Genomic DNA, 27776 nt, shown 5'->3' with positions numbered 1-27776 from the left:
ATAACTTTTAGCTTTTTTATTTTTAGAAAATGACAAAGGTTTTGCAAGCACTGACTGGTGAAACCTGTAGCAAGCCAGGGTGGACCTGGCTTTATTGATCAACTGTCCAGAATGGAAAAGCAGCCAGGAAAAGTTTGAATGGCAATCCAGATTTGGCTTATAGAGAGGAAACCCTCGATTTTTCTAAATGTATTTTCTTTTTTTTTTCTCTAAATAAAACAGCATTATTCCCAGAGTGAATTCAGAAGGATTAGATGAGGTAACCCTCCAAAATCCTAAAGCGGTTTCTCCCCCAGTCTTGACTGAGAAGCTGCTCGCTCTTAAGAGCATTGGAAAATCTCTCAAAATGAAGAATTCCTTTCTGATCAAACAGATTTCATGATTAATTCCCAAATTCCTTCTAAAATAAATTATCCATCTAGGCTGGGCACAAAAAAAAATGTTTTCTCAGAAAAATAAGTTTTAGTGCACGCACTCTATCTGATGTCACAAGGTGCACTAATAATGCCTTTAAAAACATAAATGTTATTTTCACATTTGTTTGCAGATCACTTAAAGTGCAAATTGCATTTTATTCTACTCATTGTATTTTCAGTGGTACTAGTTCATATTTAGAACTTACATAAATACATACTTGTCATTAAAAAATCTATAGCAGTAGCAGTGAAGCTAAAGCTAGGATTTGAAAATGGGGGGGGGGGGCGAGGTGGAGGGAGGGAGAGAAAGAGAGAGACTTGTTCTTCCTGCATTTGTTTGCTTGCTTTTTGGAGGTACCGTACACCCGCCTAAGTGATGGCTTTGATGTACTGGGAATCGGTACAGTAGCAGGGTCCCTGGCTGCTGTCTTTGATTCCAGGGATCTCCTCTGGGCTCTGGTGGGATGTACTGCTTCTAGTCTTTATCTGAAATCCATCCTCTCATTTCAAGCCCTTTGGCTTCCAGACTCTGCTCCAAACTCTTGGAGGTAGCTGTGAGACTTTTTTTTTTTTTTTTTGGCATTAGGGAAGGGGTATGTAATTTCCCCCCTTTCTCCACTCTAGACCTTTCCTCGCTATTGAAATATATTGGCTTTCTTTCTTACGAATTTAGTCTGAAATTATTTTTCACTGCCTTTATTACATCCCTGCTTTTGATGGCAAAATAGCTTCCTGTGTTTTGAAAACATCTGCTTTCCAGGTTTTACACGAGAAAATTGATTTTACTTTTCTCTTAACTCCAGAAAGGTAGAAAGTTGGACTTGTTTCCAAGTGCAACTTTTCCTTTTCTTGTCTTTCCTTAAGTTATCCCCCTTTCAGTTCTGACTCACTTTACCTCTTTTATTTCTTCTAATCATCACTCTCCTCTTCCCCTCTTCTTCTAAAGAACTAGAGAAGACTGAGTTCGTCTTATTTCAGAAGACAAAATTAACATATATCTATATCTAGATATCTAGATATATAATTTGTCTACTCTATGGTACGTGTTAAAGTTTTCTCCACATTTTCTTTATTTGTTCCCTGATTAGAGGGGAGATAATTTCCCCCCTTAAAAAAAATCTCAGATTTGCAATTTAAAGTGGCCTCTAAGTCTCTGCTGCTTCCCTGCTCTTTCACTTAAATCTTTGCTTTAAGCTGCCCCACTCCGTTACTGCCCCCCCCTTACTCCTCTCTTCTTTGAAGATGCGCTCTTCCTATTTAATTTAAACATTGCTGCATTTGCCAAAAAAGAAAAAGAAAGAAAGAAAAGAAAGAAAAGAGAGGGAGAAAAAGAAAGAATCTTAAAAAAATCTTAGCCAGGTTCCTATTGTTGCTTCTCTGCATTTCACTTCTCGGGGTGTGTGGGTGTGTGTGTGTGCGCGCGTGTGTCTCGTGTGTGTATGTGTTTTTAATACATGCATAAACTTTTGGTGCCTCTCTCCCTCTTCCTGGGCTCTTCTCCCATCCTCTCTTCCTGCTCTCCTCGCCCTGCTCATCACTTTCCCCTGGTTTTTTTTTTTTTTTCTTCCCTTCCTCCCCTCTGCCTCCCTCCACCTCCCCCTTTTCTTTTTTGCTGAATCTTATTGATCCAGAAGGTGGCTAATTAGCCCTTCCCGTCGTGCCTGGGTAATGAAGCACATGCGCACTGAATTAATCACAGCCATTTTTTGCAGGAAACTAATTAGCAGAATAAAGATCCAAAGACTTTTTTTTCTTTTCACTCATCAGCTCCCACTTCCAGCGCGTCCCCTCCGACCGCTGCAGCCGCCGCCGCCTCCTCCTCCTCCTCCCGGCCGCCGCCACCGCCTGCTTTGCATCCCAATTACAGCCTAGAGCCGCTGCCGCCGCCGCCGCCGCTTCTCCTCCGCGGCCCCTGCCCGCTCCGGGGGCTGCAAACTCCCCGCCAACCATGCTGCTCGGCGGCAGCGGCGGCGGCGGCTCCGGCTCCCCGGCCGCGGCCGCCTCCCGCCCCGGGCTCTGCCGAGCGCGCTCCAGCTCCGCCGCCGCCGCCGCCCGCAGCGCGTCCTCCGTCGCCGCCGATCCCTGCCAGCCGCCGCTGCTGCCTTGATGGGCTCCGCGGCCCGAGCGCCTCTTTTCGGGATTAAAAGCGCCGCCAGCTCCCGCCGCCGCCGCCGCCGCCAGCAGCGCCTCTGCAGCCGCCGCCGCCGGAGAAGCAACCGCGTAAGTGGCAACTTTTCCCTCTTTTTTTTTTTCCCGCCGCCGCCGCCGCCGCCTGCTCCTCCTCCTCCTCCCGCTGCCGCCGCCCGGACGCGGGGCTCCTCGGGGCGCCCGAGCTGCTTTGCATGGGGCTCGTCCTGCCCCCTCCCGGCTCCCGCGCCCGGCCGCTGCCGCCCGCGCTCCCCGCGCCCGCGCCCTGCTCGCTCGCTGCGTCCCGCTCTCCTTTCCCCTGCGCCAAACTTTCTCTTTCTCTTCTTCTTCCTCCTCCTCCCGCCGCCGCCGCCGCCGCTGCCGCCGCCGAGCCCGGGCCGCCCCCACCTCCTTGGCCCCCGCGCCGCCGCCGCTGGCAGCCCGCGACCCCCGGGAGGGTGGAGGCGCCCAGGGCGAGGCCCGCGCCGCGAGTTTGGAGGCGCCGCCGGGCAGGGTGCGGGCCGAGGGCGGGAGGGCGGCCGGGGTCCGGGCGCCGAGACAAAGGCGGTGGCCGGCGGGGGGGTCGCGGTGCCGAGCGCCCCCGCCTCCGCTGCTCCTAGCCCCCAACTTTGCCCCACCCGGAGAGGCGCCCCGGCCCCGGGCTGAGCCGCCGCACGGGGCGCGCACCCGGCCAGGAGCAGTCGCCGCCGCGGCCGCCGCTGCTGCTGCCGCCGCCGCCACTGCTGGCCGGCCGGGCGCCTTCCTCGCCAGGGCTGGAGCTGCAGGGGACGCGGCCGCTGGGCCAGAGCCTTGGGGTCCGAGAAGGGGCGAGGCGGCCGTCCGACCCTGTCTACCTGCGCACTCTCCGCTCTGCCCCACTGGTACCGCCGGGAGCGCCTAGAGGGGGCTCTGCCCTGGACACTAGGGGCTCCCGGGGGCTCCGGGCTGTGCCGCCAGCCAGGACTAGACCTAGCCGGGCCGGCCTCTTTTTGGCCAGCTGAGTTGAGACGTGGGATTCCTTTTCTTTCTTCTTTTTCTTTTCTCTTTTTCCTCTCTCTCTCGCTCTCTCTCTCCTCCCTTTATTTCTCTCTCTTTCACGAAAATCTGGAATTGTTTACGTTCCGTTCTTCACTTTCACCGTTCCTTCTGCTGCACTCCTTTTTTCCATGTATTTTTTTATTAGATGCAAAAACCATGTTCCTGAATTTTACATTATGCATTTTCACATACATCTTTTTGCATATCTTTTCGGGAGTGGATCTGAGTGTGTTTTATGCAGTGTATATAAATTGTGTATGGACTCAGTACTCTTACGTTTTTTGTGGAGCTATTACATTTTTAAAATACATTTTACTTTGCAAATTAACCTTTTGCTTAGAATCTGACTTTTGAAAGTGTTGTACAATTCCTTAGACTGTGGCAAATTCTTTGATTACAAGTGCTTTCAAAAATCACCCACTCTTAACTTTCACCCCTTGTTGCTTTGAAGTAGGGTAAATATGACAATTTTTATTGGTCTCAATTATGGAAACTTGATCTAAAGACTATATGCAAGAAGGAAGCTGATGGCCTTTTTCTGGCCTCTGGTTCTTGTGACTTTTAAAAGGGGTTTATTAAGTACCTTTAAAGAATATGACATACGGTGATCGCTTGGCTGTAATGCAAATTACAGGACATAAATTCACTTTGGAATTTTAAAAAAAGACTTGAGTCCTTTCGGTGGGGACACTTGAGAATTTATTACTTTTTTTAAAAAATTACTTTTTTCCCCCTACTTTGGAAGAATGGCCAGTTACAGACCAACTTATTTGGAGGTCTTTGGAGCGAGGCTTGGGAACTGGGAGAGGGGAGAAGATTGATCACAATCTGCATAATCGATAGGGCAGTGTGCTGCAATGGTGTACCTACATTTACTGTAAATTTCTACAATATATGCAGTGTGGGTACTCCAGTGCCTTGCTCGGCTTCTTGGAGCAGATTCAGAGGGAGTACACGCAGATGTTACCCATCCCTTCAGAACAATATAGGGGAAATCCTCTCTGAAAGTGGCCCATTAAGGAAGACCCATTTCACTGTACCTTTGTTTGCAAATCTGTTGGCATGTGGGGGTTTCAGGTATTGAACCCTCAAAGTGTAGGTATCCTATAGGTTGAAAGAAGTGGAAAGTATTGGGGGCTTAGGAATGGGAATTTGCCCACCGGGTCTCTCTTCAAATCTTCTAATGTTAGATAATGTAACTGGTGCAAGTAATTTAGAGATACAAATAAGAGAGAGTAATACACCAGATGAAGCAATGTCAAAAGTAAGGATTGCTGTGTGTGTGTGTGTGTGTGTGTGTGTGTGTGTGTGAGAGAGAGAGAGAGAGAGAGAGAGAGAGAGAGAGAGAATGAGGAATGAGAGAGAATACAGATGCTTATACTCGGCTTGAAAGCTTGATGGTAGGTGAATCCATATTTGGAGACGATTTTGAAATAGTCTAGCAAATGGTGCACAAAACAGGGTTTCGTAAAAAGTGTATACAAAGTCAGTTTTGAAAGGACTGTGGTTTGGGGAGACGAGGTGTGGGCAGGAAAACCCACTCTCAGGCCAGCAGCCTTCCTCTGTCTGTGTTTCTCCTCCCTTCCCCCTCCCTGAGTTTCAGTTTTTAATTACTTAATGCTGAAACGCACAGGGCTTATATAAATATTTGCAAATGCTCTTTCCTATTGATTTCTCTGAATAAACTGCCCTGCTCAGGTCCAGAGAGGAGGCAACGTAGGTCTGTGGACTTTTTAAACATAGAAAGTCTCTGGAGGAGGGTTGTCTGTGCATGCATGTGTTTACGGGTAGAGATGTAGATTTGAAGATGTTGGGGCCCCCCTGCAATGAGAGTTCAGGTTCCCGGTAGTGTGTGCTGCGGAAGCGGGGCTGGAGCTGGCCCTGTGGCCTGGCATTCCTGATGTACGTGTGTGTGTGTGTGTGTGTGTGTGTGTGTGTGTCTCTCTCTCTCTCTCTCTCTCTCTCTCTCTCCCCCCACTGGGGGAGTCTGAATACATAGGCACTTACACTCCCCCTCGCCTTAAATACAGAGTTTTCCAGGGCTTGGTGACTGCCTTCTCTTCAGGGTTACATTGAGTTCGAATGTGATCCAAGGTGCAGGGATCCCGCGATGGGGAAATAAAAGAATATACAGAATTGGGGTCAGGTCAGCTGCTCAGAGGCCAAAACCCCTACAACTGCTTTGATTTTGTGTGTGTATGCGTATGTATGTGTATTTTAGGCTTCTCCTGCCATGTTACAAATTGTGCCCCCCCCCAGGTGTTTGCTCTGTAGTTTAAAGGCACCAGAGCCTCTGCCTGCAGAGATGTCTCTGCTCCCAGCAAGAACAGAAAACCCACAATACCGAATCCAAAACAAAACAAGGGAGGAGAGGGAGGAAAAAACCCCTATTGAGTTCAGGCAAATAAGGTTGGGTCCCCAGATCCGATTACAAAGCAGCTTTGAATATGCAAGACAGCACACAAGACCAGTTAGTCCAGTTACAACAAACTATTGAGAGAGAGAGAGAGAGAGAGAGAGAGAGAGAGGGAGGTAGAGAGAGAGGGGGAGAGAGAGAGAGGGAGGGAGGGGGAGGAAGGAAAAGGCATGTTTAGGTCGTAATTTGTTAGTACAAGGAAAAGAATCCCACATAAAGCTGCCTCTTTCTTTCCCCCTCCCTTTGCTGGCTTCACATGCAATTCACTTATCCTTTTCCAATTCGTTGACTATATAGGTTCTTTTATTAAAATCTTTTGGGTTTAGGAAGATCGCTGCGAGCAACACATTTTCTGTATTTTTCCCCCTTTATCTTAGAAGAGAGTTGGCAGGGGTTCTGTGGTTTGCAGTTACACAATATGTTATCATGTTTTTAATCACTAAATCATTGCAGTGGTTATAGATTTACAATCTTGGGGTATTACAGAGAAGAGCAATGGCGGCTGTATATATGCTTTTAAATGACACCAGTGGAAACTGAGTGCAGCGGTTGTGAATATGGTCCGCAGACTTCAGCGCCCCCCATCCCCAGCATCTTAGTTCTTCTTCCTTCTATGATTTTTTTTCGTTTTGTTTTCCAAATTCTTCAGCTGGCTTAAAATAAGCTATTCCTCCTCTCCTGTGTCCTTGTCTCTTCGGTCCTTCCACCAAAGAAAATGTTCATTTCAGACCCTTAACCCCAGATAAGCTAGAATTCAAACTCTGGAAATACAACTTTGGATCAGAGAGCGTCATAATAAAGTGGATTTCCTAGGAAATTCTCTTGGTTTCCATACTGACCTCCCATACAGGGATGGAGGGCTGATTGCAAACCAGGAGCAGGGGGAGGAAGGAGGAAGGCAAGGCGCTTGCCTGCCTGGAACCTCTACTGTCCTGTCACTGCGAGCCCACTTTCAGCTTCTGTTTTTCATATTATTATGTAACAGAATCCTTGGCAGCATTAAAAATTCAGTATTACAAGCTGATTGTAACGCTGCCTCATTAGACAGCACTGTCTGGCCTTGTATTAAGTGAAACACAGAGCATGGCTTTTAGATTATATATACCAATAAATATTAAGGACCAGCAGAGGGGGGGCGGATAGTCAGCTGTGTTTTTGGCCCCTTCTGGTTTTGTATCCCTCCCATCTTCTTCCCTCCATCCTCCTTCCTCCCCCCTCTCTGCCATGGTAACTGTTATCTGTTTTCTTGGGATGCTGATGTATTGACCCCGGTGACATTTTAGGAGGGCTTTTTATAGAGTTATCGTATGTACACAAAAGGTTTGGAAGTTTGTTTTGTTTTGATCTGCAATAAACAGGTCCTTCACTTTACTGATGTCATTTCCGTTCATATTTGAGTTGTTTATTATGCTTCTTCACAGGGCCCTCTCATCCCTACACCCACCTCGCTTTCCAGCCAGAGCCTGTGGCTGCCTGGGGAAGGGGGGGACACACTCCTCAGCTGCCAGGTCTGGGTTCAAAGGCTGAGAGCTACGTGTCACGGCCTCATCCTAGGGTTTGCCCGCTGGGGAAGATGTTTCTGTCTTCCAATCTGGTTGAACACTGCGACCACTTGCCCTGGTATTTCCATGGCACGCAGCGATTCATCTCTGCTTCCTTTCTCTGAAGGCCCCCCCAACACACCCCCTGTCTGTGTCTTTAATACATCATTATTTCCACTTCCCCATGCACCCCCACCCCCAAAAAACCCAGCTTTGTAATGACGACTTTGATTCAGTTGCATATCTGAACCTGGCATTAGCAAGTTCATGCTGTGAAAAAAAAAGAAAAACATTTCCAGCCAGGCGATGCCCACAGCCTCCCCACCATCACCTTCCATCCCTGTTCAGGATTTTTTTCCCCAGCTCTCTGCCTTTTCGTAGACATGAAGGCCGTTCTGGTGTTACTAAAAATGACCACAGTGTCCAGTGTCTCTTATTTCCATGTGATCTACATTGGGAATCCCCCCTCCTCCAAAAATAAAAAGTAGGGTGGGGAGAGGAAGGAGGAAAACACTGACTGTAGGCTCTCAAGGCTTTCCTCTAATGGGATGGTGGGTTTTAGGTTAAAAAAAATATTATTGTTTTGTTCTTTCAGGTTTAGAAATAATAGAGAGAAAGGGAAAAGCAGTCATTAGGAAGTTCACTGAGCTGCTTTCCAACTAAGACGGGTGAAAAATGAACCTGCATTGACACTTGGCTCCATGTGAAAGCCCCAGTAACCTCTCCCCCCTTCCGTGGCCCTGGCCTTTTGTTCCTGGAGAATGGAGCTAAGGTGCTTTTTCTCCCAGACCAAAGGCAGCAGGCAAGGAGTCCCCTTGTGTGCGCATCGCCTTTAGATGGCCTTCTCATGGTTATTGTCAGTGCAGACTCCCCCAAACAATTGCTCCAGGGAGACACAAAAGCAAAAACATTTGTCCTATTTTTTTAACCTCTTTGTTTTAGGTTTTTTTTTTCATCCATTCTTTAAATTTCACAGTTTCTATTTGTCTGCAGAGAGACAAACGGAACAGCATGAAGCACATTTTACCGTAGGCCTCACTGGCGATTGGAACAGCCTCAATAGAAATCCAAATTCTAAAACACTGGCTGACTTGGAGGAGATGTGAAATTTCAGCTTGGGGCTCTTAAGTCAGATTAGCACAGATTTTTGAGCAAAAGTGCAACTAAAATGAGAAGATAAGAAAATGGGATTCCAAAGTCATCTGTGGGAAGTGTGAAATGGGCCATCTTTTGTTTATTTCTTCGAATCCTCCCTCAAGAAGTGGTCACTGAATGGGAAAGAATTGCAAACCCAAATGAAATTCTTCCTTTACCAAAAAAAAAAAAAAAAAAATCGGATCCCGGTTGTTGTAGTCCTGGTAGATCGTGTAATTGATTGTTTTAATGCACGTGTAGAGGAACTGTTGGCACATACTGTGGAATTGATGCTGCGTTGAGATTTTTTTAAAAAACAAGATTTATATAAAGAAGCCATGTCCCCTTCCCCTTTTCTTTCCTCTCCTGTTTCCTTTTTCCTTTCTTCTGCCTCCAGCCTGCCCCCCCCTCTAAGAATTCAGTGGTGTCAGGCCAGTGCAAAGGGATGTGTCTGGAATCTACCCCTTCTTCCTGGCCCCAAACAAAGCATCTTTCTCCTGTGCTGTGTGGACCCTGATTGCGATGCTGTCCTTAAGCATCTGTCTGCCTTTTCATTAAAATTCTCAATTTCAAGGTTTAGAAACACAAATGTAAGAATCCCCCTGGGTATAAAAGTCTTGCATGGCAAATTCTCTTTGCCCTTTCAGGAATAATATTTTTGTATAAAAAAAAAAGAAGAAGAAGAAAAGGAAAGAGAACAAGCTCTTTACCTAATGTTTTAAAGCTGGTGTAAGGCAAGTTCTTTATTTTTGCCTTCTTAAAACGTGGGCTTTGTAACTTAAAATTAATTTGGAAAAGCTCTTTCCACTGACTGGTTTTTTAAAAAATGGCTTCTCACTTGTGTCTGTCTTAATGTGTGTCCTGGCAGGTTCGGGGGGCTGAGCTGGGGAGGGTGGGTGAGTACGCTAGGTAACACTCTACCACTGACTATTTGGGGGTAAAAATCACTATATGGAATTAGCATTGTAGTGATGGATGGAGGCCTTGAGGTTTGTATCAGAGAAATGTGAATCAAAACATCTGTGTGCAGGCCTTGGCCCAGCAGCCTGCAGTGGTTATGAAGGTGAGTGTGGGTTGTTCTGAGGAGAGCCTGCAGCCTGTCCATTCCCCAGGAGGCCTGGCCACCCGTACATATAACTGACTAGAAATGATGGGGTGAATTCAGGGCATGGGCTACAATTCAGTTCCAAATGTTTCCGTGTTTATTTCCGGGGTTTTATTTTATTTCATTTTATTTTATTTTATTTTTTGCTCTCTCTGGCATTTTTCTTTGTCAAAGCCTCAAGGCTATTTAAGCACTAGTTTTAAAATCAATGCGTATGTATAATTTAATAAAAATAGGAGGATCTGGAAGAATACACAAATCCACCTAAACCCAGTTGTGCTGTGAAAATAGAACCCAGGTTTAGCGAGAAATCAGAATGCTGACATTCACTGCATCTTAGCTCAGAGATCATATTTACTTTGCTGAAGTGAAAGGATACAGCATTGGTGAGTGAGTCTGTACGTGGGGAGAGAGAGGAGCTGGTTGGCTCGGTGGGGATCATTGTAATTTACCAGCCCGCTAAGCATTAGGGGGGCTGGCCTCTGTCTTGGAGAGTGGGTAAGGGGAGGAGTAGGGAAGGGGTTAGCATTCCCTGATTTATTTTTAAATATTTATCCTTTCGGCTGTTGCCAATTACGCTTTCCAGATGAGATGAGACTAGTTGTGGAGAACTGGAAGGGAGGAATTGCCTTTTCTGAGAGTGGGTTTATTTGTCAACAGCATTCAAGGCAGGGCAGTGAGAGTGCCGGGCTGCCCCAGGCGGTGGGCTGGTCTTCAGGCAGCTGCCCTCAGAGGAGCCAGGGCCTCCCAGTGTCGGAGGACAGGATGTGCAACATGTATTTCAGAGAAACTGTTGATTCCATTTGTAAGTGCAAAAGTTGTAAATATCCTCTGAAGAGGTATTATTTTTGTTAATGATGAAAATTTTTAGTGGAAGGAACACCCCTAGCTTTTGTACAATCTTTTATGTTCATAATGGTACACAGGCCACAGACTGCCTGCCTGTGGATTTCCCTGTTAAATTTTTGTCTGTGGCAAAGGCAAGCTTGACCAGGCCTTGCCATGTAGGTAGCTGGTGCCAGATTAAGGGAAAGGAAAGGGACCTTAGTTTTACGTGCCAGGCCTCTGAGGTGCAGGAGGCGGTTTGCAGTGTCTGCTGCTTGGGACACTGGCAGTATCAGGGCAGATCCCCTCGGGGCCTTCATCCCAGCACCTCCTCATCCTTCCTATTTTATAGCTGGTGTTTTTTGGGCTTTCTAGCTTTTATTTCATTGAAGATAATTTACCTGTAGGCCCACAAGTTGATGTCACCAGATTGCAAGGTTGTCCCCTGTTAATAAAAGTTAAAACAAAGCAGGAAAATTAGATTTTCGGGGAGTAAAACATTTTCTGGTGGTCTGTAATTGATCTGATGGTCCAGGGGTTGCTGCTTCCAGGTGAGCAACGGGGCCGGGGCCTTCTCCCTCCCGAGGAGGTTTCTGGGGGCATCGCCTCTGGGTGGTGTGTGCCACGTTGCTTGCGTTATTGCTAGCATCGTCATCTTTATGTATTATTCATAGTCACTTTTTCAATTAAATTATTAATTGGTTTTCTTTAAGGTGTTCTCAACTCATGTGGCTAATATAAATAATAGTGTGTTTTGAAAACACCACCTGTTCTTGGGCTTGAAGTCAGGCGGTCTGGAAACAGCTCCGCAGTGATCATACTCTGCTTTATGAAATCATCCTCTACTTTCCTTTTTCGCTTCTCACTAACCCCCCCCCAACCTCCCTCACTCTCTCATGTGTGACAGAATTTGGCTTGTGCTTTCCTTTGTCCCTAATCGGACATGATTCCCTAGGGCAGTCTTTTCTCCCAGGGCCCTAGCTGGAAAAAAAAAAAAAATGGGGGGAGGGGTTTTCTGGACTAAAACAGAAAGAGGGGGTTGTCTTGTCTCCAACAAGTTAGGTATTTACATCAATTTGAACCCAAATTACATTGTGTAAAATGCCTTCTACATGGTGACATGATAGTTTTCATCAGCCAAGCATCCCTTTTCCTCCTGCATCAATGTGTGCTTAATGCTAATACGATTCCATACACACAGCTCTTCGCCTTGTGAGCTTATTATATTTCTAACACTTGCATGGTTCATTATTGTGCAGTCAGAAAGGACTCTCAAGGCTGTGAGGCCAGCCTGGGTGGGTGGCTTTCAGAAAGGGTAAAAGCAGGTGCCTTTCTGTGCTGAGAGAGTCTGGAGTAAATTCAGACTGAGCTCGGGATTCTGGCAGGGAGGACAAGGGACTTCCGGTGAGATTTCTGTTGGTGCTCCCTTTTGCATATCAGAATGGAAAAGGTGAACCTGGGGAGATATAAAAGTGTCCGGCAATTGCTTTGACCAACTGGGGTGGCCTCATGAAATCTGACCTGGGGGGTGGAATCTCCCTGTGAAGGGCATGATCTATGCCTGATCGGAACCTCCTTGGCTTTATAAAGCAAGTCTTGTTAAAGAGACTTAATTGCAAATTGAGACTGCGTTTCTCTTCTTTTCTTCCTTTTTCTCTCCTCTTTTCTTCTCTCTCATTGAAAACTCTATCCTTGAACTCTCAATGGAGAGCAGGGGATGTTTTTGAAAGTTTCTGCAGCTGAAAAACAGAAGTGCTCTGTAAAGCAGTTAATAGGATGGGTGTGTGTTTCAAATAAATTCCTGTCCACATTGGCTAATGTGCCCATGCTAGAGTGGCCTGGCCGTGACGTGGATGGGGCCCGGAGACCGATGGCTCCGGTTCGAAGACCCCAGGCTCCTTTTTGTGGCGCAGGGCGCGTCCCTTTCTTCTCACCCGCCTCTAGGCCGGCTCCTGACTTTTGATGAGCGAGGGGTCAGCCCCTGGGGAGGGCCGGGCTTTGTTCCTACCCGGCGGGTTCCGGGGGAGGTGCAGGCCGAGCCTCTCAGGGCTCCAGTCCCCAGGCGCGCGGCCCGGCCTGCCCGGAGGCCCGTGCCCGGACCGCGGCCGAGCTCTGGGGCCTCGCACGCCGGCGTGTGTCCCCGTGTCCCCGCGGGCGCGGCCACTGCCGCTGCTGAGCACCCGGCCTGCGCCGGGCACGACTGTAGATGTCAGGCTTTGCCCGGGGAGCCGAGCGGTGGCGGGGCTGTGAGTTTCAAATTAACCTTCCGCTTTGTTGCTGTGTAATGTGGATCCCTGAAGGCCCCCCGCCCCACCCGCCCCCCTTCCCAGGGCGGTGAGCGCTGCAAACTGCGAGTGGAGCTTCATTTACATAAAGCGATTCCGGGAGAGCAGCCGAGCCGGCGGCGGGCAGGCCAGGGACAGGGACGCCAGCGTCGCGCCCCTTGGGTGAATCTCCGCTGTGCGCCTGGGGACCCTCCCTCACGGGGAGGGGCCACAGCCAGGCCGGGCCGCCACCATGAGTCCCCCTCCCCTGCCGGCGGCCCCCCTGCACCTAAGCAGAGCTACTTCGGAGCCCCGGGGGCAGCGGGAGGTGGGGAGAATGCCGCCTGGGGTGGGTAAGTTTGAGGCTCGGGTGCCGCTGGAATTTCCCATTGTCGCGCATGCCCCGGCCCCTGGACCTGCAAGTGCCTCCTCCCTCCGGAGGTGCGCGGAGCCTTTGTGTGCCAGGTGAGTGGAGCCTCCTCCCCCGCCGCCGGCTGCCCGCCCGGTTCGCGCAGCCAGCCTGGAGCTGCAGGCAGGTGCTGCGAGTCTTGGCTGAACTTCCCATTCTCTTGGGGCATGTTGGGGGAAGGGCAAGCGGGATGCACTTGAACTGCTAGATCCAATTGGAACCTACCTAGGGTGAGAGGCTCTACGTGCTGCTGGGCGCCGAGTAAAGCCCTTCCTCCTTCTCTCCCTTCCATTTTCTCCCCTCCCTCCTTCCTTATTTTGCTTTTGGATTAGTTCATGCTTTCTGAATACTTGCGATGCTGGTGTCATTTCAAAGTTTGGGTTCCTCCGTCTCAAAATGCATCCTTTTCAGTCCGAGAGAAGGCACTGGTCAGTTCAAATCAACGTGAAAAATGTGCTTGTTGTAGAGCAATTAAAGGGAGAGTCAGAGTTTTGGAGCTGGGAAGCACCTTTGCAGATCAGCTGGACCCCTCTCTAATTTTAGTTTGTTTGCACCCGGGAAAGAACCAGACCAGCATTCATTTCCGCAGGGATGGGGGTGGTGGAGAGGGACAGCTGAGATGTTTGTCCTGTTACAGGAGCACAGGGAATGCCCAAGTTAGGTCCGCAGCAGGAAAGAAGTAATCATTGTAGGCTTAGAGGGAAAAGAACTTTCTGGAAAATGATCCTGTCTGCTTTAGGCATACCTGAGCTATAATGATAGGAAAAATCCCTGGAGGGCAAAGATCACAGCTTTTGCCTGGGGTAGTATGAGTGCATTGCTTGGCACGTGGCAACCCAGGAGCAGGAGAACCCAGAAGGGCCACCCCTCCCCCACCCTTTATTTGCGTCATTTAACTGGCCTTGAAGACTCTAAAACCATGGACAGATAACCTCAGAGAGGACACAGTTGGGCGCAGGGAGAAGGCCTCTCCCGCAGACTGGGCCTTCTGGGTGGAATGTATCCAGGCAAAGCAAGGAAAACAAACTTAAACCTGGAAGGTAGATAGTGAGAAAGGCCCACATCAGCTTATTTCGTCCCATGCGTTGAGAGCTTTGGAGACACATCACTAAATAAAGAGAGTATAATTTAAAGCTCCTGCTAGCCTGGGAACTTCGTTTCTTTGCCATGGAGCAGCAGGTGTGAGTTTGTAGAGTTGTTCCCTCGAGTCCCCCTCATTCCTAAATTCAGGAGGTGTCAAACCTTCATGTTCTTTTAATGGCTGTGGTTTCTGGATAGCTTTCAAGGGGAAACCCTAAAAATCATGAGTTCCAGTAGGCTAGGCTGGAGAGGGAAGCGTGAGTCCTGGGGCTGAGATTGCATTTGAGAGGAAAACATACACCTTCTAAAGTAACCTGATCTAGAAAGGCCGAGGCCAGGAACATAGGTCTGTTCCTTGTTATCAGAACTGCCACTGGTGGCCTGAGATTCTGAAATCCTTTTCGCGTTACCCAACCCAAACACGAAAAGCAATTAGAGAACAGAGGTGGGGTGTGAGGGAAGTCAGGAGACTGCAATTCTAAATAATGTAAGGGTTTCAAGAATGGGGTCATTGGAGAGAGGTACATACCTGGATGTTTGCACACCTGTATTTGTGTGCTCATTCCACTTTGCAGAGACCCCATAAGGCCCCCCTTTCAGAGGGTGTGTGGCTGTGAAGGCCAAAAGAAACTTTTTCCTCCCTCCTTTCCTTAAATTACAGGACTAAGGAGATTGTCTGCATTTTGTTTCCAGCCTGTTTTCAGGGAGCGTGTAAGTGCCTCTCAGAATGGGCCAGGGTCACAGTTTGCTCTTTTATTTAATTACACAAGTGTTATTTAACAACATGGAGCAGATGCAGAAGCAAGCACTTTTACACTTTAGAAACAGTTCTTTTGGAATCACAAGGAATTAAGTGGCATGAAGACCTACTGTCTTTATGACATGGATCGCCTCCCTTCCCCAGTTCCCTTTTGAAATGGCTGTACTTTTCTGTGGGATAAAGCTACTGTTTTCCAGCTCTCCTGAAAACAGTTTTGATTGACAGGGAACTATTGAGAAGCCCTAGCTCACTCTTCTAAAAAAAAAAAAAAATCTGAGCTGCTTCCCCAAGCACCTGAAACTTTAATTTTGGTTTCTTCCCTTCCTTCTTTTATTTGCACAAATGAACGCTCAGGCCGGGTGGAAAGGACCCAAATAAAACAGTGCTCTCAGCAGGCCTCAGTTCGGCTCCTCCCAACAGGACCGTGAAGTGCCTTCCTTCTTGCTGCTTTGGGAATGGATTTAACTGCCATATAATCTTGGTGCCAATTGGACTGCCCAGTGGCAAGGAGCTAAAATAAGTGAGATTTCAGTTTTCATCATTATGATTTTAAATGATGATTACTAGATACTTTCAGGACAGGCCTGGCTCACCTTGGGTGACCCAAAGGTTGTTAGTTCATTGGAACAATATACTAGCAAAATATTTTCTGGGGCCAGTAATGATTTCACTAGGTCCCTTTAGTGCTGGTCACGAGATGCATCCAGGGTACATGTCCTTATTGTCACTGTGCACTATCGTTCTTTTTGGACATTGGAGATTTTTTTCTTCTGAAGTGTTAGTGTGAGAAATATTCCAAGACCCAAAGCAGACCCTTACCTAAGAATTTTTTTTGCAGAGTTGCAGTAGTTTTATGCTAAAAAATAAATATTTAAGTGACCAGCATTTTTAAAGAGTGTAGAAAATTACTGGAAGGGAAAGAAAGCTAAGCCCTTAACCTGAGGGGCTTAGTTAGCTTCCTCTTGTAGGGGAGGCAGCCATGATTCTGCCTGGAGAAGCTCGCAGGATCCATCTGACTCGCACCAGCATTACAGGGATAATGCACCTGACGTCCAGCATCAGTAACCTCAAGAAATACAGTATGTGCTGTGGTTTGTACTTTCACTCGTTATTAAAATGGTTGCTCGCTCTCAGCCTGGCCTATTTCTGTAGTGCTGGGGCCTGTTGGCCGCCTCTGGTCCCCAAGGCTGGTGCAATTAACCAAGGTGGGGGCGTTACTGTAAAAACTCAACAGGAAAGCAGATTCCATTTCAGTGCACTTCATAGGGACCTCCACATGCACTGGTATGAGAATTTGATTGTAACGGTGATTGTTAGAGATCACAGCTCAGAATCCTCCTCCTCTGCGTGGGTTGGAAACTGTGGTCAGGGGCAAAGGGGACCCAGTTTTACTAGAATACAGAAAAGGGAATTCCTTTGCAAGAGCCGATCTCAGTCAGATATTCAAAGGTGCCTGTTCTGTCCAGAGCACAGTCGCGAGTCCTCAGGCTGCTCAGATTGAGAAACACACACACAGAAGCTGAAACTGAGTCAATCTGCCCCAAGGGAGAGACCGAAGCGGCAATCTTGGCTCCTTGGCAAGCCAGTCTCCAAATCCAGATTGAGGAGAAAAACTACAAAATCAACAACTGTCAGCATTCTTTTCTATATGATTTAAAGTTGGCTGCCAGATTGTTCTCTTTGAACATGTGAGAAGTGACAATCAGATGTTAGAGCACCCCCCCCCACTCCCCTGCTAATGTGGTAAATGACTTCTTTATGGACAGAAACCGAGGGGAGCTAACAACAGCGTTGCGCCAAAGCTTCAGAAGCACAGAGACAGCTTGAATGTTGTCTTCTGGTTTTCATTCTTTGGGGCAGGGGATGAGATGGTGAGGACAAGGCCTTGAACGGTCCAGCAGTGACAGCTGTGTTTCTAGAAAGTTCCTTGTCCATGGAGGCTGTCTTCCTTTTTTAGTTGTTACTTTTAAAGGTGACTCCCCACCCCTTGCCTCCAGATATTTCTCTCCTCCTTTTAATTCTTGGGGTTTTTTGCTTTTTCGGGGACAAAGGCATGAAATAAAAGTGGGGTAAGAGGCAGAAAGTTTGCTAGGTAGCAAATTTGGCTCCGTTCTAGAGGAAGACTTCTGTTTTGCTGGGTTTAACCCCAGACAGGGCCTCTTAGCAAAATGCCTGGGCTTGCCTTTAGGGTGAGCCCTTCTCCCATCCCACGGGAGGGTCACAGCTAGTCTTGCCAACACAAGGATTAAAGCCTGGGGGTTTGATGTGCACCCCTCCAGAGAAGCTTCATCTGGGCCTCTTGTGTCCTGGAGGAGTTGGGGAGGGAGGGTCTAAGGTGGCAGCTGCTCCATCTTTGAATTCTGTGCCACCTCCAAGATTTTTCCATCTTCTTCTTTCCCTGTTGTTGGTCTGAGGCTTCTGAGGAAGTGGGGTGGGCTAAACCTGGGCTCCCCTCCCGTCCTTGGTCCTGCTGCTGGCTGCTGTGCTAGTTTGGGACCGATGTGGAGCCGCGACTGCATCCAGCTCCTCAGGAAGATGGGGAAGCACCAGTCCTTCTCCCTTCTATTCTGCTAATCACATAATGGTCTTAAAGGCTTTCTTAAATGATTATCTCGTCTTTAATTTTAAGTGGGTCTTTTGCAGCAACAGTTAGGAGTTTATGGAATATCTTTAGTCATCTGCAGGGAACTCTGAACTGGGAAAACTGGCTCCTTTGGACTCTGGAAAGACGATGGAATTTTCATCTGCTGCTGATTTCACGCATTGCCCTGAAAGTGATTTCGGCCGCAGACCTTTGATCTGGGAGTGAGACTTTCCCTTGCTTGTGTGTTTCTGGAGACAGGAGGTGGTGACTGCTCACACCTCCTTCTCTCCCTCCCGGCCCCCCTCCTTGTGTGAGCTGGGGGATGTTAGGATAGAGAAGGGCTGAGGCTGAGGGCTTACCTGGCGAAGCCTGATGGGGGTTTGCAGACTGGGGTGGGGGGGAGGCAGTGTGTGGAGTTCCTAATGGGTAAGAAGGGCTGATTTACTTGGGGGCCTTCGGGGGTGGGCTAAAGAGCAGTTTTGTGCATTTCTTGATTTCTCAGTGGTGGTGCTCAATTTTACCTGGGAATGTGACTGGAGAAAAATTCTTCTGAGTCCAGTCTGTTGGTTGAGCTGGATGTTGAATGAGGACTGTGCCTGTGCCCCTCTCTGCTGTAGGCTCTGCTATTCAGTATTAAAATCCCAGTTCACAGGGGGCAGTCTGTCTGTCCTCTCACCTGAATCTCCTTAGTGGACAGCCTGGAGTCCCCTGAGCTGAGTGAAAAGACCGAGGGGCTTAACTTGACATTTGATTTCAGCCCTGCAGCCCCCCCCAAAGTCATGTAAGTGCCTGTTCAGATACGGAAGTGTCCCTTCTGTGTATAAAAAAGCTCTTTACAAAAGAGTTTAAACTCCTGCAAGTCTGTAAAAAGTACGTATGTGTAGACGTGAACTTACTTGCTTCTCACACTTCTGGTCTCTGAGTGGCCTATTTTGGACAACTTTTCTTTTTTCTGACATCTTTGCCCAGTGAAAATGTGCTAAAGAATACGTTTGTGCCTTTTTTCTCTTCAGTAGCTTTTCCCTCGTTTTTTTTTTCCTTTTTTAAAAAACAATTTCTCCTAACTGCTCAAGAAACAATACAAGCCTCTTCCACCATTTCAGGCCCTGCTGTTTAAAACGCTCTTTGGCTCAGGGCCTTGGCTCTGGTGTCCATTCGGCTAGTTGGGGGAGTGGTTTCTGCCTTGCTGGTCCCAGCTCCCTCCCCATCTCCCCGGGGATCCTCTGCCTCATTGCTAAAGCCACAAGTCAACTTTTGGGCACTTAAAGGAAGAGGCCCGTGGACTCAGTTTGGATCAGGAGGTTGATGTCACCGGAAAAGCAACTGCTTATCTGAGGCCATCTCTGTCCTGCCGGGCTCTCAGATGGTCTCGCTTTTATAAGTGGGCATTGAAGACTGTCAGTCTGAGGACCCGGCAATGTGAGCACATGCTTCCTGGGCCCGTCTGGCTCACTTTAAAATGTAATTCAGGTAGAGCAGGGCAGGAGTGAAAATAATAGAGGTCCCCCCACTTTTTCAAAGGGAGGGGTTGAAGCAGATTGCTCCTTCAATGGATATGAAACCCAGACAGAGGTATCTTTGGGAAAAGTGAGGAACTTTGACACCTTTTGGAAAAGGACCATTAATTTACAGATTCTGGGCGAATCTGGTTGAAGGTGTGAGAAAAATTACCAAATAAAACAGGTTAGGGTCCCATTCGGAATTAGAATGCCACTGATGAATCAGCCCTGGAAATGGGGGCCCTGTGGTTCACACTCAGTTTCCTGGCAGAGTCTGGGAGGAATCAAACGAGCCTGCTGTTGGAAAGTGGCTTCTGCTCTGCACTCCACTTTCGCCTGAATCCGTCTGCTGGGGTCATGGGCGTGAGGCCCAGCTCTAGTCCAGCCTAGCTGTGGGGCTGTCATGGAACCTCCCTGAGCCTTACTTCCTTCATCTGTAAAATGGGCATAATAGACACCTAGCATTCATAGCGAAATTCGAATGAAATGGAGAACAAGGCTTCCTAGTGCTGATAGCATACTGAGTCACCTCTGCACAGAGGTGGGCCCCATCCCCTCCCCCTTTTCCTTTGTGTTTCTTTTATTGCTGCTGACGGACTCTGGTACCTGTTGTTTCCCAACACCCCGGAGGAAAGAAACGAAAAGGTCCAGCATTTCTGGCCTGTAAGGGAATTGGCTCTTCCCTTACAGGCCGGGAAGGAAGCCAACTCTCCTTGACATCTTGCAACTGAGTTCAGGAGTGAAAGGGTCTGAAATAGACAGTGTCACTGTCCTCCCCAGCCCTCCTCCCCTCACGTGCCCCCACCTGCCCCACCCTCCCCACCCCCCCAGCTGGCAGGCGGCCCTCTAAGTGAGCAGCCCCCTCAATGACCCACCTAGAGAGGCCTTCCCAGGCTGGCTTGTATATGCTAATAGGCCTGACTTGTCCTGGCTTGTTTGTAGTGATTTGTGGAGGCATTTATATGCAAATACTATCAACTTGCTGAGTTAATTATCATGTGCCCTCCCCGCCCCCCTCCCTTCCTGCAATGCCTCCCAGCCTGGCTCTGCGAAAGGGGCTGTTCCCATTCATCTCGGTGCTCTTCCTGTCTGCACCTCCCCCGGCCGTTGCCCGTTCCCTTCCTGCCCCTGCAGGCCCAGTCACAGTTCCTCCGCCGCGGCTCTGTCACCCGTCACAGGAACCCGTGCGGTCAGGGGTGGGGAACTGGGCAGGCCGATGGCTGCCCAATTCGAATTCTCCGGGAGAGGCGTCACCGTGTGTGCAGGGGGTTCTGGCTCACAGTGCTCTGGGCTTTAAACCCTTTTTTTTTTTTGCTAGCTGGAAAAACCAGACCTGTCCAGACCCATCAACCCTTGACACTCAGTCTTCAGTCTGGCTAGAAACTGAATAGAGCTTGAACATGTTCGTTATTATTATTTTTATTTGCTCACATTGCTTATTTTATACTTTAAAAACAGGATTATGTTTTTATTGTGTTTCTCCATTACCATTTATCCCCCTTATACCCCACGGTTTATCCCACTAAAACTTGCTACTGCTGGAACCTGCAGAGAAGCCATTTTGTCGAGAGACGCCCCTTCAGCCCTCTGCCCCTGGAAGTCTGAGCACCGAGAGTGTGCTTGCTTGGGCCTCCAGTCCAGTCCCGTCCTGGTCCTGTCCGGGCGCTGCCGACATGTTGGGCCCGATAATTCTCTTTTAGTGGAGGGGGTCGTCTTGTGCACCTGTGGATGTCGGGCAGCCTCCTGCCCGCCGGACCGTCTGCACCGGGTGCTAGTAGCACCCCGCACCCTGCCGTGACAGTCGAACAAAGTCCCAGGATTGGCCCAGGCAGGGTGGCCCCCGGCAGGGAATCACTGAGGTAGAGATTGCACTCGCTTCTCTTGGCCCTAAGGATGTGAGATTCAAGTTAGACACACGTGGCGAGCACCCTCTGATTTTGTGATTGGACCTAGTTGACATCAGGTGCTGCCATTTGCTTAATTTGATGGCCTTTTTAGCATTTAAAAATTAAGCATTTCCTTTTAGGGCATGGCAAGGGGCTTGCGTTAGGGGCTTGCGTTTGAGGCGGTAACACTGTCGTCCTCTGGAGTACCACCCAGTAGAAATAGAACTCGAGCCCCATACGTAAGTGCATGTTTTCTAGTGGCCCTATTAGCCATATGTAAAAAGGAGTAAGTGGAATGAAGTTTAACGTATATTTTATGCAGCCTGCACCATCACCATGACTTTCCTGTAGCTACATTTCCAGTGGTGGCTCCCATATTGGAGAAGAGTTCATCAGTACCTGGCTCTTATAAACCGTTTTCTACAGGTACTGAGTCTGGGAGAAAGTTTTTCCTTCTCTCTTAAAGAAACATCAACAACAACAACAGCAACGGGGCTTTGTGTTTATTTTCTGGAAAGGAGGGCCTGGGGTGCACAGCTGCAGCGCGGAGCAGCGGAGGCCGAGGGAACTGGGTCTCTAATCTCTGCGGAAGCTCTGCCAGCCTCTGCGGGGGAGGCCCTCTGGGCAGCACCCTGGGCTCGTCCTGGCAGGACGGTAAATATTCCGAGGGCTCAGTGTACTCTCACACCGCAAAGACTAATGGTTTGGGTTAATTTTGTGTACAAGGTCCCTTTTGTTGGAGAAGGGGGTGAAAGTCCGCAGCTGTGACCGGAAACAGGGGAAGGGCCTACCAGGATGACCTTGTTTTGGAAAATCTAAATGGACCACTAATGGCAGAGATCTAAGACGGCTGATGTATGCGTGTGTTTGGGCCTGAAGATAAGGTGAAGAGTATTTTAGAAGTTCCTTTCGTGCTACCCCCCAGATAACCGTAGGCCTGGGGCCAGAGACAATTTATGGCAAGCTGGTCGTGAGGCCTGTGTGCTGGCTTCATTTTATCTTTTGAATCCAGGCTTTGAAGCTTAACTGGTGGTACTCTGTTTATTTTATCATTTTGGGGGGAGGGGGGGACGTGAGGGCTGATCAGGTTTTGCAGTGAAGCATAGTGGCATTTCATACTTCACAAAGAGCTGTTTATATTACTGCTCCTGGGTGCCTTGGGACGTGTCACTCCTTGCTGTCCCTAATAACAATGTGCGGTGGGGTGTTGCATTGTCGAGTTTCCAGTAGCCAGGAGTGTGGGCCCACATCTCGTTGGGGCCACAAGCCTGCCAGAGATGTAGCTGGGAGGAGGTGTGGAGGCCTTAATATAGCTCTGAGCCCCAAGTTTCTTTCATCTCTGAGGTCAGCCTTTTCCTGTTGCCTCTCGAGTTATTGAAACTGCGTTGGTTCAGCACACCCAGCACACTTCCCTAGTGAAAGGGTAGGTTCGGGCGTTGAGATCCTAGCTTCTTCTGGACAACAGATGAGCAGTGGCATCTTCTGTTGCCTAGTGGGATCCTCTCATCCCTGCGTTGAGTCATTCCCTGACCATGGCACATCTCGTAATTTAAAGACATCCCGAAGTTACAGAGTCACCACGGATTTGATTGATGCATTTGAATAGTGACTAGATGCTTACCTTCCTAGCTCAGTATTCCCAAGGAAGAACCTTGCACCAAAAAATACGTCCAAGCTTTGTTCTTGGAAGAAGCATGTTCTTGAGCTGGGGGCGGGGTGGTGGGGGGTGGAGGGCTAGACATTGCTTTTCATGAAGCGTTTTCTAATCTGCGTGTTGCTCACTTCTTGCTGTTTCTTATTTTCACTTTGACATCATACAGTTCTGGGGACTCTTCTGGGTGCTATAAAATAGAATGCTTTTTGATTCTGGGCCTTAGTCTTAATAACTTCTTTATCAATCGATTATAGCAGATTTATGTATATATATCTTTTGAGGGTTGAGGATGTGGTCTAGGTTCTGTCAGACTTTTCACTTTACCTATTCCGTAAGCCACTGCCATCTGCTTTAAAAAAAAATTATTTCATTTTAAATCCTCAAAGACAAAGGGACCTGGAAGCTCAGACCTGTCCTGCCGCATTCCTGAGTAATTTGGTTTTGATTAACCCAAGGAGAAAAGTTGGTTTCTCCTAGCGACCGAGGGGATCAAAGCACCAGGAGGGGCAGTTCCCCTAATTCATGCAGCTCCCCTCCCCCCACAGCCTTCTTCACCCCCCTCCCCGGCCTTTTCAGCCTCCTCCTCTTTAGAAAGTCCGAGCAGGAGTTACTTCCACTTTCTGACTCTCAGAGAAGTGGAAGTGTATCACAGAGCTTTGGATGGCCGAACCGGGGAGAAAGCCGCCCCCCATGCCTTTCTTCCGTGACTCCCCCTCCCCGCACAAAGCTGCAGCACACATTCCTGTGCTAATCCGGCTGCCGGAGGAATGCAAATGGCTGTGATTGTGCACCCCAGGATGGGCCTTCCGCATCTGTGCAGCTTTTCTTCTGCAAGGAGGTGGCTAAAAAGTGCATTTACATGGAGAAATGAGACTGGCCTGTGATCCCTAGTGTAGGTCTAATAGGAGGGGGGCCATTTCTGTGTTACCTGCCCCTTTCTCTCCCCTCCCTTCCCACCCACTCTACAGTGTGGGTGGGGGGGCGGGGTACCAGGCTCCTGCTTGGGTGCATGCTGTGGAAAGGACGGTTAAAAGAACTCTGCTCTTGGGGGTAAGAAATGAAGCTGGACTATTGAACAAGTCTTGTAGTAGGTAATCTTTGTATTTAGCCACAATAAACAACCTATTCCTGTTATTTTTTAAAGAAAACTGTTGGTCTTAGAAGTAATAGATAACATTTTGGAGGGGATGCACCACTTCACTGAACTTTTTTAAAAAAGATTTTATTCATTTATTTTTTAGACAGAGGGGAAAGGAGGGAGAGAGAGAGAGAGGAAGAGAAACATCCGTGTGTGGTTGCCTCTCGTGCGGCCCCCCCCACCCCCCTGCACTGGGGACCTGGCCCACAACCCAGGCATGTGCCCTGACTGGGAATTGAACCTGTTGACCCTTTGGTTCACAGGCTGGCGCTCAGTCCACTGAGCCACACCAGCCAGGGCTGAACTTAACTTCTGACACTCATCTGACCTTTCACCTCTTTTTTTTTTCTTAACTTGCAACAGGTTGGTTGGAACCAACATTTTCCAGCATAATTAAAAGTATACCTTGGGAGTTGGTGCACTGCATCTTTAAGGGGATGGCCAGAATAGACAAGAAAATTCAGTCTCAGGCATACGCAGGAACACGATGCTCCTGGCTGAATCGGAAGTTGAAGGGCCACAGTTCTAGAACGGTACCATCGAATAGAAATACAGTGTGAGCCATGTATGTAATGTAGGATGCTCTAGTAGCCATGTTGAAAAATTAACCAGGAACTGGTAAAATTAATTTTAAGCAGATATTCATTTAATTCACTTTATCCAAAATGTTTAACATCAATATAAACTATTAATGAGATACTTTACATTGTTTAAAAATATACTCTGTGTGTATTTGGTACTTACAACATCTCTCAATTTGGACTAGTCACATTTCATAGGCCTAGTGGCCACAAGGGGCTGGAGGCCTCTCACTGGGCAGGGCAGGGCTGCCCTGGCTCCTGAGATGCTGGATAGATGGAGCTGAGTCACCCTTATTTCTTGTGACCAGTTGCTTCCATTTGCTGGGGTTTGGGGGTATGGCTGTGCCTGCCCGGTTTCCCGTAAAAACTGCACGACTCCTCAGGCACCCTGATGTTATTGGTGGGAGGCAAAAACGGGCTGGTGCTGTGCCAGGGCTCAGTGAGCTGCAGGTGGGCGGGGGGTGTCCACCTGGCCTTGGAGGCCTTTCCCGGTGAAGAATGGCAGCCCTGGCAGCGAGGCAGGAGGAGAACGGGCAGGACTGCTCTCCTTTGGGTGAGTGTGGCAGCTCATTACAACGGTTTTATGGCTTTCTGTGCAAGTCCTTCTGTATTTGTGAAATCACAGACTGGCAGGCCTGCAGGAAGCCTAGGACCACTTCTTCCACCCTGTCCATGGCGGTTTACTAGTTTGTGCTTGGATGGGGGCCCCGTGAATGTGGGGCCTCGGGCACAGGGATAATCTGTTCACTCTCCTCTCTGGCGTGGTGCTGACCTCCTGGTTGGCTGGGCGTGTTGCTGGGAGGGGCCTTGCTTGTGGAAGCTCCGCCCTGCTCCGTGTGCAGTGTGGGACCTGTTGACCCCCTCAGCAGTCCCCACATGAAACCATTTCCCCTCTTCCTTGGTGTTTATTAGGGTTTCTGACTTCCCACCTTATCTTAGTTACACACAGTGGAATTCTCTTTCCTTAGCCGAGGGCCATGGGCACCTTTGGTTGGAGGTGGATAAAAAGGGAGGGACAGAGAGCGGCGAGGAAAGGTGGGAAACTGCTTTGCAGGTGAGGGTAAGGGATATGATAGAGGCAAGAAGTTCCAGCCCAGACTTTCATTTTTTTTAAAGGCTATTGTGTTTCTGTTGGTCACTCCTGAAGTGACTTCTCAAAGCTGGTTGATGGTGAGTTCCACCAACAGGACAGCTTTAATGAGTACATAGTAAAGGAGGCTGGCCACTGGTGTCTGCCAGCAGGCCACCAAGTCCCCCAGAGGATGCGCCTTCTTTCAGAACCGTGGCTAAGTACCAGGGTTTCTCACTATTGACCTTAGCATTCCTTAGTGGATGCACGTGATAAGAACAGTTTCCCTTAGACGTTGCTGGGTCCAGAGCGCTGTGCCAGCCTCTGCCCGTGAGAGGGCCTCCCCGGGAGGACAGTGGGGTGCGTGCCCCCGGTAAGCTGAGAGGCCAGTGTGGGTTTAGGGGTTTCGGGAGGGAGGTATCTGGTTCCTTCAACAGGCGGCTCCTGTGCCGGCAGGAAAAACTGTGAAAGTGTGAGCTTTGAGTGGCCCCCGGCGCCGGCCTCTGCCGGGGACGGAGTAGTGCAGCTGTCTGACCCCGGGTGAAAAGTTCAAATCTGCATTTAAAAGGAGCGCCAGGAACCCCCCACCCCCTGCCGCCTTCCCAGTCAAGTTGAAAGCGTTCGTGTTTAGAGGATATGATCAGGCCTTGTGCTGGGACACCACGCAGCTCCTCGCTCCGGGCTGCCTGGCCTGATGGTGCTGTGGGGCCGACTGGAGGCCAGGAGGGGGGCGGTCTCTGTTCTCCAGTGACAAGAGTAGTCGAGGACAATCTCCCCCTCCCACTCGCCTGGAAGGAGAGAGAAGGTTCTTTCTCTGTCAGCTTCCCTGTCTTCCTCTGGAAGCTTCATGACCTCCGAGGGCCCAATCAGGATGGGCTGGGTCGCCCTGGCAGGGCGGCTGAGTTGGTTAGAGCATCCTTCTCATGGCCAGGGTTGCAGGTTCAATCCCTGGGGTCAGGGCACATACAAGAATCAATCAGTGGATGCAGCAATAAGTGGAACAACAACTCTCTCTCTTTCTCTGGAAAAAAAATCAATAAATAAAAACAGTGGGCTCCGAGTGGGGTCCGGAAGGGCCCAGGCTTGGAGAGAGAAGCAGCGCGGGACAGGGAGCCTGGCCTCTGTCCGTCTTCAGTGCTGAGAGTGGCTGCCGCAGCCTTCTCCTGCATTCCCCATCCCGCTGCCCTGCACTGAGGAGGGTCTGGCCACTGCCCAGCCGGGAACCCCTCCACTCAGGCTCTGATTTGTTTACTTGAGCATTAGGTGAATGTAAACAGTTCAGCCTCTCTGATGTTATATCCCTAAAGGGTCTGAGTGTGAATACAAATGGGTATTAGGCCCCTGCGGTTTCAATGACTCCCCGCCTGCTCCCCGCCCCCCAGCCACCCCGTTGCTAACTAGTAGCTTGCAGGTCTTTAACCTGCCTGGAGGAAGATCCTGTCCTCGGCAAAGCTGCAGGACTGGGCTGCCTCCTTTTCTTTTCTTTTTGGTTTTGAATGCTGAGATTTAAAAAGTGATGTTGGGAGGCCCCCATCTGTAGGACTGAAAGTTTAATAGAACAGAGAGCAAAGCTTCTATTTTGAGAAGTGTAGTTATCAGAAGGACATTGCCTATGTTCGTGTTAGTTTGTAAGATGCACTTGTGAATCTTGACTATTTGTTTAATATTTTAACACTGATCAGGTGGTATAGGGTACCTTTGTTGCATCTTTCTGCATCTTTTTTTCTTGTGTAAAGGATCATAGAGAACTTTTTGCTTTTGGACCCTCATCCCTGTAAGAAGTGTGGTCTCTAGGTCAGTTTGATACATCGTCCTGTGTTCTCTGGTACTGGAGTAGAACTCGGACTTTTTTTTCCCCCCAGGGAAATACAGGAACTCAAAAGTGTTGAAGCCATGCCAGGCCACTTTACCCATGAGTTCTTAGAACATACAGTCTGTGTAGGGGTCTGGCATTCCCTGTAAAGTCCCAGTCCCCACTCCCACTTTCGCCCCCTCCTGCTCCCCACTCCTCCAGTTCCAGTGCGGGGATCCCTTCTTTGCAGCCAGAGGGCCCATGTGACCTGCGGAAGGAAGGATCGTCACGCGCCCCCTGCCTCATGCGTGTGTCCTGGTTCATGTGTTGAAGGCCCAGGCAGTTCAGTCCCTTGTGGTGGCTCCCAGTCCAGTCATGCCATCACAGGGACATTTTAATTAGCAGTGCCTTAGTCATTAGCGAGTTACTGTTTTTGTCTGGAAACCCTTAAGTACTGT

General features: G+C 49.0%; 1 protein-coding gene across 4 annotated transcripts in view; it reads left to right on the top strand.

Annotated features, from left to right (window-relative positions):
• The first annotated feature begins 2547 nt into the window (after window positions 1-2547).
• The window catches only part of ZFHX3 (zinc finger homeobox 3), a 242925-nt gene continuing 217696 nt past the window's right edge, over window positions 2548-27776 (top strand). The window contains exon 1 of one of the 4 annotated variants that reach the window (XM_053666738.1): window positions 2548-2636. The gene's annotated coding sequence lies outside the window, so the exon portion shown is untranslated. Of the gene's footprint in view, window positions 2637-12634; window positions 12849-12871; window positions 13332-27776 lie in introns of those variants that run through there. The other 3 variants (XM_053666741.1, XM_053666740.1, XM_037163887.2) reach the window with 3 other exon arrangements.

Source organism: Artibeus jamaicensis, unplaced genomic scaffold, assembly GCF_021234435.1.
Source record: "Artibeus jamaicensis isolate MK-2021 breed Jamaican fruit bat unplaced genomic scaffold, CSHL_Jam_final contig_464, whole genome shotgun sequence".
NCBI lineage: Eukaryota > Metazoa > Chordata > Mammalia > Chiroptera > Phyllostomidae > Artibeus > Artibeus jamaicensis.
This window is presented reverse-complemented; position numbering and strand designations above follow the sequence as displayed.